The sequence below is a fragment of the Alosa alosa genome, unplaced genomic scaffold, assembly GCF_017589495.1.
Source record: "Alosa alosa isolate M-15738 ecotype Scorff River unplaced genomic scaffold, AALO_Geno_1.1 AALO_1.0_unplaced_703, whole genome shotgun sequence".
Taxonomy (NCBI): domain Eukaryota; kingdom Metazoa; phylum Chordata; class Actinopteri; order Clupeiformes; family Clupeidae; genus Alosa; species Alosa alosa.
In genome coordinates, this window is record NW_025962878.1 from 1 (window position 1) to 8,586 (window position 8,586).

Sequence of the window (8,586 nt, forward strand, 5' to 3'; positions counted from 1 at the left end):
TGAGATAAAGTACTTCAGATCAATGAAAGATCCCTCCAAATAAGAATTTGTTTCCACCCAGTTTCGAACTGGGGACCTTTCGCGTGTTAGGCGAACGTGATAACCACTACACTATGGAAACATCCTGAAGGAAGAAGTCACCTCCATGACTTTTGGCAAGTCAAATTCTAGTAGAAGACATCTTGAGATAAAGTACTTCAGATCAATGAAAGATCCTCCAAAAAGAATTTGTTTCCACCCAGTTTGAACTGGGGACCTTTCAGCGTGTTAAGGCTTAACGTGATAACCACTACACTATGGAAACATCCTGAAGGAAGAAGTCACCTCCATGACTTTTGGCAAGTCAAATTCTAGTAGAAGACATTTTGAGATGGAGTACTTCAGATAAATGCAAGATCCTTCCAAATAAGAATTTGTTTCCACCCAGTTTCGAACTGGGGACCTTTCGCGTGTAAAGCGAACGTGATAACCACTACACTATGGAAACATCCTGAAGGAAGAAGTCACCTCCATGACTTTTGGCAAGTCAAATTCTAGTAGAAGACATCTTGAGATAAAGTACTTCAGATCAATGAAAGATCCCTCCAAATAAGAATTTGTTTCCACCCAGTTTCGAACTGGGGACCTTTCGCGTGTGAGGCGAACGTGATAACCACTACACTATGGAAACATCCTGATGGAAGTAGTCACCTCCATGACTTTTGGCAAGTCAAATTCTAGTAGAAGACATTTTGAGATGGAGTACTTCAGATAAATGCAAGATCCTTCCAAATAAGAATTTGTTTCCACCCAGTTTCGAACTGGGGACCTTTCGCGTGTAAAGCGAACGTGATAACCACTACACTATGGAAACATCCTGAAGGAAGAAGTCACCTCCATGACTTTTGGCAAGTCAAATTCTAGTAGAAGACATCTTGAGATAAAGTACTTCAGATCAATGAAAGATCCTCCAAATAAGAATTTGTTTCCACCCAGTTTCGAACTGGGGACCTTTTCAGCGTGTTAGGTTAACGTGATAACCACTACACTATGGAAACATCCTGAAGGAAAGAAGTCACCTCCATGACTTTTGGCAAGTCAAATTCTAGTAGAAGACATCTTGAGATAAAGTACTTCAGATCAATGAAAGATCCTTCCAAATAAGAATTTGTTTCCACCCAGTTTGAACTGGGGACCTTTTCGCGTGTAGGCTTAACGTGATAACCACTACACTATGGAAACATCCTGAAGGAAGAAGTCACCTCCATGACTTTTGGCAAGTCAAATTCTAGTAGAAGACATCTTGAGATAAAGTACTTCAGATCAATGAAAGATCCCTCCAAATAAGAATTTGTTTCCACCCAGTTTCGAACTGAGGAGCTTTCGGGTGTGAGGCGAACATGATAACCACAACACTATGGAAACATCCTGAAGGAAGTAGTCACCTCCATGACTTTTGCCAAGTCAAATTCTAGTAGAAGACATCTTGAGATGGAGTACTTCAGATAAATGAAAGATCCTTCCAAATAAGAATTTGTTTCCACCCAGTTTGAACTGGGGACCTTTCGTGTTAGTTTAACGTGATAACCACTACACTATGGAAACATCCTGAAGGAAGAAGTCACCTCCATGACTTTTGGCAAGTCAAATTCTAGTAGAAGACATCTTGAGATAAAGTACTTCAGATCAATGAAAGATCCCTCCAAATAAGAATTTGTTTCCACCCAGTTTCGAACTGGGGACCTTTCGCGTGTTAGGCGAACGTGATAACCACTACACTATGGAAACATCCTGAAGGAAGAAGTCACCTCCATGACTTTTGGCAAGTCAAATTCTAGTAGAAGACATTTTGAGATGGAGTACTTCAGATCAATGCAAGATCCTTCCAAATAAGAATTTGTTTCCACCCAGTTTCGAACTGGGGACCTTTCGGCGTGTTAAGCTTAACGTGATAACCACTACACTATGGAAACATCCTGAAGGAAAGTAGTCACCTCCATGACTTTTGGAGTCAAATTCTAGTAGAAGACATCTTGAGATAAAGTACTTCAGATCAATGAAAGATCCTTCCAAATAAGAATTTGTTTCCACCCAGTTTGAACTGGGGACCTTTCACTACACTATGTGAAGGGCTGAACGTGATAACCACTACACTATGGAAACATCCTGAACAAAAGAAGTCACCTCCATGACTTTTGGCAAGTCAAATTCTAGTAGAAGACATCTTGAGATAAAGTACTTCAGATCAATGAAAGATCCCTCCAAATAAGAATTTGTTTCCACCCAGTTTCGAACTGGGGACCTTTCGCGTGTGAGGCGAACGTGATAACCACTACACTATGGAAACATCCTGAAGAAAGAAGTCACCTCCATGACTTTTGGCAAGTCAAATTCTAGTAGAAGACATCTTGAGATACAGTACTTCAGATCAATGAAAGATCCCTCCAAATAAGAATTTGTTTCCACCCAGTTTCGAACTGGGGACCTTTCGCGTGTTAGGCGAACGTGATAACCACTACACTATGGAAACATCCTGAAGGAAGAAGTCACCTCCATGACTTTTGGCAAGTCAAATTCTAGTAGAAGACATCTTGAGATACAGTACTTCAGATCAATGAAAGATCCTTCCAAAAAGAATTTGTTTCCACCCAGTTTCGAACTGGGGACCTTTCGCGTGTTAGGCGAACGTGATAACCACTACACTATGGAAACATCCTGAAGGAAGAAGTCACCTCCATGACTTTTGGCAAGTCAAATTCTAGTAGAAGACATCTTGAGATAAAGTACTTCAGATCAATGAAAGATCCTCCAAATAAGAATTTGTTTCCACCCAGTTTCGAACTGGGGACCTTTCGCGTGTTAGGCGAACGTGATAACCACTACACTATGGAAACATCCTGAAGGAAGAAGTCACCTCCATGACTTTTGGCAAGTCAAATTCTAGTAGAAGACATCTTGAGATAAAGTACTTCAGATCAATGAAAGATCCCTCCAAATAAGAATTTGTTTCCACCCAGTTTGAACTGGGGACCTTTCAGCGTGTGAAGGCGAACATGATAACCACTACACTATGGAAACATCCTGAATGGAAGTAGTCACCTCCATAACTTTTGCCAAGTCAAATTCTAGTAGAAGACATTATTGAGATGGAGTACTTCAGATAAATGAAAGATCCTTCCAAATAAGAATTTGTTTCCACCCAGTTTCGAACTGGGGACCTTTCGCGTGTTAGGTGACGTGATAACCACTACACTATGGAAACATCCTGAAGGAAGAAGTCACCTCCATGACTTTTGGCAAGTCAAATTCTAGTAGAAGACATCTTGAGATAAAGTACTTCAGATCAATGAAAGATCCCTCCAAATAAGAATTTGTTTCCACCCAGTTTCGAACTGGGGACCTTTCGCGTGTTAGGCGAACGTGATAACCACTACACTATGGAAACATCCTGAAGGAAGAAGTCACCTCCATGACTTTTGGCAAGTCAAATTCTAGTAGAAGACATCTTGAGATAAAGTACTTCAGATCAATGAAAGATCCCTCCAAATAAGAATTTGTTTCCACCCAGTTTGAACTGGGGACCTTTCAGCGTGTTAGGTTTGAACGTGATAACCACTACACTATGGAAACATCCTGAAGGAAGAAGTCACCTCCATGACTTTTGGCAAGTCAAATTCTAGTAGAAGACATCTTGAGATAAAGTACTTCAGATCAATGAAAGATCAAATAAGATGAACAATGAAAGATCCTCCCAAATAAGAATTTGTTTCCACCCAGTTCAAATTCTAGTAGAACTGAGGGACCTTTCAAATGTTGTTTCCACCCAGTTTAGAAGAACTGGGGACCTTTCAGATCAATGAAAAGCGTGATAACCACTACACTATGGAAACATCAAGGAAGAAGTCACCTCCATGACTTTTGGCAAGTCAAATTCTAGTAGAAGACATCTTGAGATAAAGTACTTCAGATCAATGAAAGATCCCTCCAAATAAGAATTTTTTTCCACCCAGTTTGAACTGGGGACCTTTCACTAGCGTGTTGAGGCTTAACATGATAACCACACTACACTATGGAAACATCCTGATGAAAGTAGTCACCTCCATAACTTTTGCCAAGTCAAATTCTAGTAGAAGACATTATTGAGATGGAGTACTTCAGATAAATGAAAGATCCTTCCAAATAAGAATTTGTTTCCACCCAGTTTCGAACTGGGGACCTTTCGCGTGTTAGGCGAACGTGATAACCACTACACTATGGAAACATCCTGAAGGAAGAAGTCACCTCCATGACTTTTGGCAAGTCAAATTCTAGTAGAAGACATCTTGAGATACAGTACTTCAGATCAATGAAAGATCCCTCCAAATAAGAATTTGTTTCCACCCAGTTTCGAACTGGGGACCTTTCGCGTGTTAGGCGAACGTGATAACCACTACACTATGGAAACATCCTGAAGGAAGAAGTCACCTCCATGACTTTTGGCAAGTCAAATTCTAGTAGAAGACATCTTGAGATAAAGTACTTCAGATCAATGAAAGATCCCTCCAAATAAGAATTTGTTTCCACCCAGTTTCGAACTGGGGACCTTTCGCGTGTTAGGCGAACGTGATAACCACTACACTATGGAAACATCCTGAAGGAAGAAGTCACCTCCATGACTTTTGGCAAGTCAAATTCTAGTAGAAGACATCTTGAGATACAGTACTTCAGATCAATGAAAGATCCCTCCAAAAAAGAATTTGTTTCCACCCAGTTTCGAACTGGGGACCTTTTCAGCGTGTTAAGCAATGAACGTGATAACCACTACACTATGGAAACATCCTGAAGGAAGAAGTCACCTCCATGACTTTTGGCAAGTCAAATTCTAGTAGAAGACATCTTGAGATAAAGTACTTCAGATCAATGAAAGATCCCTCCAAATAAGAATTTGTTTCCACCCAGTTTCGAACTGGGGACCTTTCGCGTGTAAAGCGAACGTGATAACCACTACACTATGGAAACATCCTGAAGGAAGAAGTCACCTCCATGACTTTTGGCAAGTCAAATTCTAGTAGAAGACATCTTGAGATAAAGTACTTCAGATCAATGAAAGATCCCTCCAAATAAGAATTTGTTTCCACCCAGTTTGAACTGGGGACCTTTTCGCGTGTGTAAGGCTGAACGTGATAACCACTACACTATGGAAACATCCTGAAGGAAGAAGTCACCTCCATGACTTTTGGCAAGTCAAATTCTAGTAGAAGACATTTTGAGATGGAGTACTTCAGATAAATGCAAGATCCTTCCAAATAAGAATTTGTTTCCACCCAGTTTCGAACTGGGGACCTTTCACTTTTGCGTGTTAAGCATTAAGCGTGATAACCACTACACTATGGAAACATCCTGAAGGAAGAAGTCACCTCCATGACTTTTGGCAAGTCAAATTCTAGTAGAAGACATTTTGAGATAAAGTACTTCAGATCAATGAAAGATCCCTCCAAATAAGAATTTGTTTCCACCCAGTTTGAACTGGGGACCTTTTTCCACCCAGCGTGTTAAGTTTAACGTGATAACCACTACACTATGGAAACATCCTGAAGGAAAGAAGTCACCTCCATGACTTTTGGCAAGTCAAATTCTAGTAGAAGACATCTTGAGATAAAGTACTTCAGATCAATGAAAGATCCTTCCAAATAAGAATTTGTTTCCACCCAGTTTCGAACTGGGGACCTTTCGCGTGTAAAGCGAACGTGATAACCACTACACTATGGAAACATCCTGAAGGAAGAAGTAACCTCCATGACTTTTGGCAAGTCAAATTCTAGTAGAAGACATCTTGAGATAAAGTACTTCAGATCAATGAAAGATCCCTCCAAATAAGAATTTTTTTCCACCCAGTTTCGAACTGAGCAGCTTTCGGGTGTGAGGCGAACATGATAACCACAACACTATGGAAACATCCTGATGAAAGTAGTCACCTCCATAACTTTTGCCAAGTCAAATTCTAGTAGAAGACATTATTGAGATGGAGTACTTCAGATAAATGAAAGATCCTTCCAAATAAGAATTTGTTTCCACCCAGTTTCGAACTGGGGACCTTTCGCGTGTTAGGCGAACGTGATAACCACTACACTATGGAAACATCCTGAAGGAAGAAGTCACCTCCATGACTTTTGGCAAGTCAAATTCTAGTAGAAGACATCTTGAGATACAGTACTTCAGATCAATGAAAGATCCCTCCAAAAAAGAATTTGTTTCCACCCAGTTTCGAACTGGGGACCTTTTTCAGCGTGTTAGGCTTAACGTGATAACCACTACACTATGGAAACATCCTGAAGGAAGAAGTCACCTCCATGACTTTTGGCAAGTCAAATTCTAGTAGAAGACATCTTGAGATGGAGTACTTCAGATCAATGAAAGATCCTTCCAAATAAGAATTTGTTTCCACCCAGTTTGAACTGGGGACCTTTAGCGTGTTAGGCTTAACGTGATAACCACTACACTATGGAAACATCCTGAAGGAAGAAGTCACCTCCATGACTTTTGGCAAGTCAAATTCTAGTAGAAGACATCTTGAGATAACAGTACTTCAGATCAATGAAAGATCCCTCCAAATAAGAATTTGTTTCCACCCAGTTTCGAACTGGGGACCTTTCGCGTGTTAGGCGAACATGATAACCACTACACTATGGAAACATCCTGAAGGAAGAAGTCACCTCCATGACTTTTGGCAAGTCAAATTCTAGTAGAAGACATCTTGAGATAAAGTACTTCAGATCAATGAAAGATCCTTCCAAATAAGAATTTGTTTCCACCCAGTTTGAACTGGGGACCTTTCAGCAAATAAGAAAGTTTGAACGTGATAACCACTACACTATGGAAACATCCTGAAGGAAGAAGTCACCTCCATGACTTTTGGCAAGTCAAATTCTAGTAGAAGACATCTTGAGATACAGTACTTCAGATCAATGAAAGATCCCTCCAAAAAAGAATTTGTTTCCACCCAGTTTCGAACTGGGGACCTTTCGCGTGTTAGGCGAACGTGATAACCACTACACTATGGAAACATCCTGAAGGAAGAAGTCACCTCCATGACTTTTGGCAAGTCAAATTCTAGTAGAAGACATCTTGAGATAAAGTACTTCAGATCAATGAAAGATCCTTCCAAATAAGAATTTGTTTCCACCCAGTTTTGAACTGGGGACCTTTTTGCGTGTTAGGCTTAACGTGATAACCACTACACTATGGAAACATCCTGAAGGAAGAAGTCACCTCCATGACTTTTGGCAAGTCAAATTCTAGTAGAAGACATCTTGAGATACAGTACTTCAGATCAATGAAAGATCCTCCAAATAAGAATTTGTTTCCACCCAGTTTCGAACTGGGGACCTTTCGCGTGTTAGGCGAACGTGATAACCACTACACTATGGAAACATCCTGAAGGAAGAAGTCACCTCCATGACTTTTGGCAAGTCAAATTCTAGTAGAAGACATCTTGAGATAAAGTACTTCAGATCAATGAAAGATCCTCCAAATAAGAATTTGTTTCCACCCAGTTTGAACTGGGGACCTTTCAGCGTGTTAGGCTGAACGTGATGATAACCACTACACTATGGAAACATCCTGAAGGAAGAAGTCACCTCCATGACTTTTGGCAAGTCAAATTCTAGTAGAAGACATCTTGAGATAAAGTACTTCAGATAAATGAAAGATCCTCCAAATAAGAATTTGTTTCCACCCAGTTTGAACTGGGGACCTTTTCAGTTTCGAACTGGGCGTGTTAGGTGACGTGATAACCACTACACTATGGAAACATCCTGAAGGAAGAAGTCACCTCCATGACTTTTGGCAAGTCAAATTCTAGTAGAAGACATCTTGAGATACAGTACTTCAGATCAATGAAAGATCCCTCCAAATAAGAATTTGTTTCCACCCAGTTTCGAACTGGGGACCTTTCGCGTGTTAGGCGAACGTGATAACCACTACACTATGGAAACATCCTGAAGGAAGAAGTCACCTCCATGACTTTTGGCAAGTCAAATTCTAGTAGAAGACATTTTGAGATGGAGTACTTCAGATCAATGCAAGATCCTTCCAAATAAGAATTTGTTTCCACCCAGTTTCGAACTGGGGACCTTTCGCGTGTTAGGCGAACGTGATAACCACTACACTATGGAAACATCCTGAAGGAAGAAGTCACCTCCATGACTTTTGGCAAGTCAAATTCTAGTAGAAGACATCTTGAGATAAAGTACTTCAGATCAATGAAAGATCCTTCCAAATAAGAATTTGTTTCCACCCAGTTTGAACTGGGGACCTTTCAGCGTGTGAGGTGACGTGATAACCACTACACTATGGAAACATCCTGAAGGAAGAAGTCACCTCCATGACTTTTGGCAAGTCAAATTCTAGTAGAAGACATCTTGAGATAAAGTACTTCAGATCAATGAAAGATCCTTCCAAATAAGAATTTGTTTCCACCCAGTTTCGAACTGGGGACCTTTCAGCGTGTTAGCTTAACGTGATAACCACTACACTATGGAAACATCCTGAAGGAAGAAGTCACCTCCATGACTTTTGGCAAGTCAAATTCTAGTAGAAGACATCTTGAGATACAGTACTTCAGATCAA

General features: G+C 40.5%; 26 non-coding genes across 26 annotated transcripts; all 26 read right to left on the minus strand.

The window, feature by feature from the left end:
* Nucleotides 1–48: 48 nt before the first annotated feature.
* On the minus strand, nucleotides 49–121 carry trnav-aac. Its single transcript has one exon. It is a non-coding gene; the product is annotated as a tRNA-Val (tRNA).
* Nucleotides 122–414: 293 nt separating this feature from the next.
* Nucleotides 415–487, minus strand: trnav-uac. Its single transcript has one exon. It is a non-coding gene; the product is annotated as a tRNA-Val (tRNA).
* A 110-nt stretch (nucleotides 488–597) lies between these two features.
* trnav-cac lies at nucleotides 598–670 on the minus strand. Its single transcript has one exon. It is a non-coding gene; the product is annotated as a tRNA-Val (tRNA).
* A 110-nt stretch (nucleotides 671–780) lies between these two features.
* trnav-uac lies at nucleotides 781–853 on the minus strand. Its single transcript has one exon. It is a non-coding gene; the product is annotated as a tRNA-Val (tRNA).
* A 109-nt stretch (nucleotides 854–962) lies between these two features.
* trnav-aac lies at nucleotides 963–1,037 on the minus strand. The gene has a single exon. It is a non-coding gene; the product is annotated as a tRNA-Val (tRNA).
* Nucleotides 1,038–1,694: 657 nt separating this feature from the next.
* Nucleotides 1,695–1,767, minus strand: trnav-aac. The gene has a single exon. It is a non-coding gene; the product is annotated as a tRNA-Val (tRNA).
* Nucleotides 1,768–1,877: 110 nt separating this feature from the next.
* trnav-aac lies at nucleotides 1,878–1,952 on the minus strand. The gene has a single exon. It is a non-coding gene; the product is annotated as a tRNA-Val (tRNA).
* Nucleotides 1,953–2,253: 301 nt separating this feature from the next.
* trnav-cac lies at nucleotides 2,254–2,326 on the minus strand. Its single transcript has one exon. It is a non-coding gene; the product is annotated as a tRNA-Val (tRNA).
* A 110-nt stretch (nucleotides 2,327–2,436) lies between these two features.
* Nucleotides 2,437–2,509, minus strand: trnav-aac. The gene has a single exon. It is a non-coding gene; the product is annotated as a tRNA-Val (tRNA).
* Nucleotides 2,510–2,618: 109 nt separating this feature from the next.
* On the minus strand, nucleotides 2,619–2,691 carry trnav-aac. Its single transcript has one exon. It is a non-coding gene; the product is annotated as a tRNA-Val (tRNA).
* Nucleotides 2,692–2,800: 109 nt separating this feature from the next.
* On the minus strand, nucleotides 2,801–2,873 carry trnav-aac. The gene has a single exon. It is a non-coding gene; the product is annotated as a tRNA-Val (tRNA).
* A 478-nt stretch (nucleotides 2,874–3,351) lies between these two features.
* On the minus strand, nucleotides 3,352–3,424 carry trnav-aac. The gene has a single exon. It is a non-coding gene; the product is annotated as a tRNA-Val (tRNA).
* A 743-nt stretch (nucleotides 3,425–4,167) lies between these two features.
* trnav-aac lies at nucleotides 4,168–4,240 on the minus strand. The gene has a single exon. It is a non-coding gene; the product is annotated as a tRNA-Val (tRNA).
* Nucleotides 4,241–4,350: 110 nt separating this feature from the next.
* On the minus strand, nucleotides 4,351–4,423 carry trnav-aac. Its single transcript has one exon. It is a non-coding gene; the product is annotated as a tRNA-Val (tRNA).
* A 110-nt stretch (nucleotides 4,424–4,533) lies between these two features.
* Nucleotides 4,534–4,606, minus strand: trnav-aac. Its single transcript has one exon. It is a non-coding gene; the product is annotated as a tRNA-Val (tRNA).
* A 298-nt stretch (nucleotides 4,607–4,904) lies between these two features.
* On the minus strand, nucleotides 4,905–4,977 carry trnav-uac. Its single transcript has one exon. It is a non-coding gene; the product is annotated as a tRNA-Val (tRNA).
* A 680-nt stretch (nucleotides 4,978–5,657) lies between these two features.
* trnav-uac lies at nucleotides 5,658–5,730 on the minus strand. Its single transcript has one exon. It is a non-coding gene; the product is annotated as a tRNA-Val (tRNA).
* A 294-nt stretch (nucleotides 5,731–6,024) lies between these two features.
* On the minus strand, nucleotides 6,025–6,097 carry trnav-aac. The gene has a single exon. It is a non-coding gene; the product is annotated as a tRNA-Val (tRNA).
* Nucleotides 6,098–6,207: 110 nt separating this feature from the next.
* trnav-aac lies at nucleotides 6,208–6,284 on the minus strand. Its single transcript has one exon. It is a non-coding gene; the product is annotated as a tRNA-Val (tRNA).
* Nucleotides 6,285–6,394: 110 nt separating this feature from the next.
* trnav-aac lies at nucleotides 6,395–6,467 on the minus strand. Its single transcript has one exon. It is a non-coding gene; the product is annotated as a tRNA-Val (tRNA).
* A 111-nt stretch (nucleotides 6,468–6,578) lies between these two features.
* trnav-aac lies at nucleotides 6,579–6,651 on the minus strand. The gene has a single exon. It is a non-coding gene; the product is annotated as a tRNA-Val (tRNA).
* A 298-nt stretch (nucleotides 6,652–6,949) lies between these two features.
* trnav-aac lies at nucleotides 6,950–7,022 on the minus strand. Its single transcript has one exon. It is a non-coding gene; the product is annotated as a tRNA-Val (tRNA).
* A 110-nt stretch (nucleotides 7,023–7,132) lies between these two features.
* Nucleotides 7,133–7,207, minus strand: trnav-aac. The gene has a single exon. It is a non-coding gene; the product is annotated as a tRNA-Val (tRNA).
* A 109-nt stretch (nucleotides 7,208–7,316) lies between these two features.
* On the minus strand, nucleotides 7,317–7,389 carry trnav-aac. Its single transcript has one exon. It is a non-coding gene; the product is annotated as a tRNA-Val (tRNA).
* A 490-nt stretch (nucleotides 7,390–7,879) lies between these two features.
* Nucleotides 7,880–7,952, minus strand: trnav-aac. The gene has a single exon. It is a non-coding gene; the product is annotated as a tRNA-Val (tRNA).
* Nucleotides 7,953–8,062: 110 nt separating this feature from the next.
* trnav-aac lies at nucleotides 8,063–8,135 on the minus strand. Its single transcript has one exon. It is a non-coding gene; the product is annotated as a tRNA-Val (tRNA).
* Nucleotides 8,136–8,586: the final 451 nt, after the last annotated feature.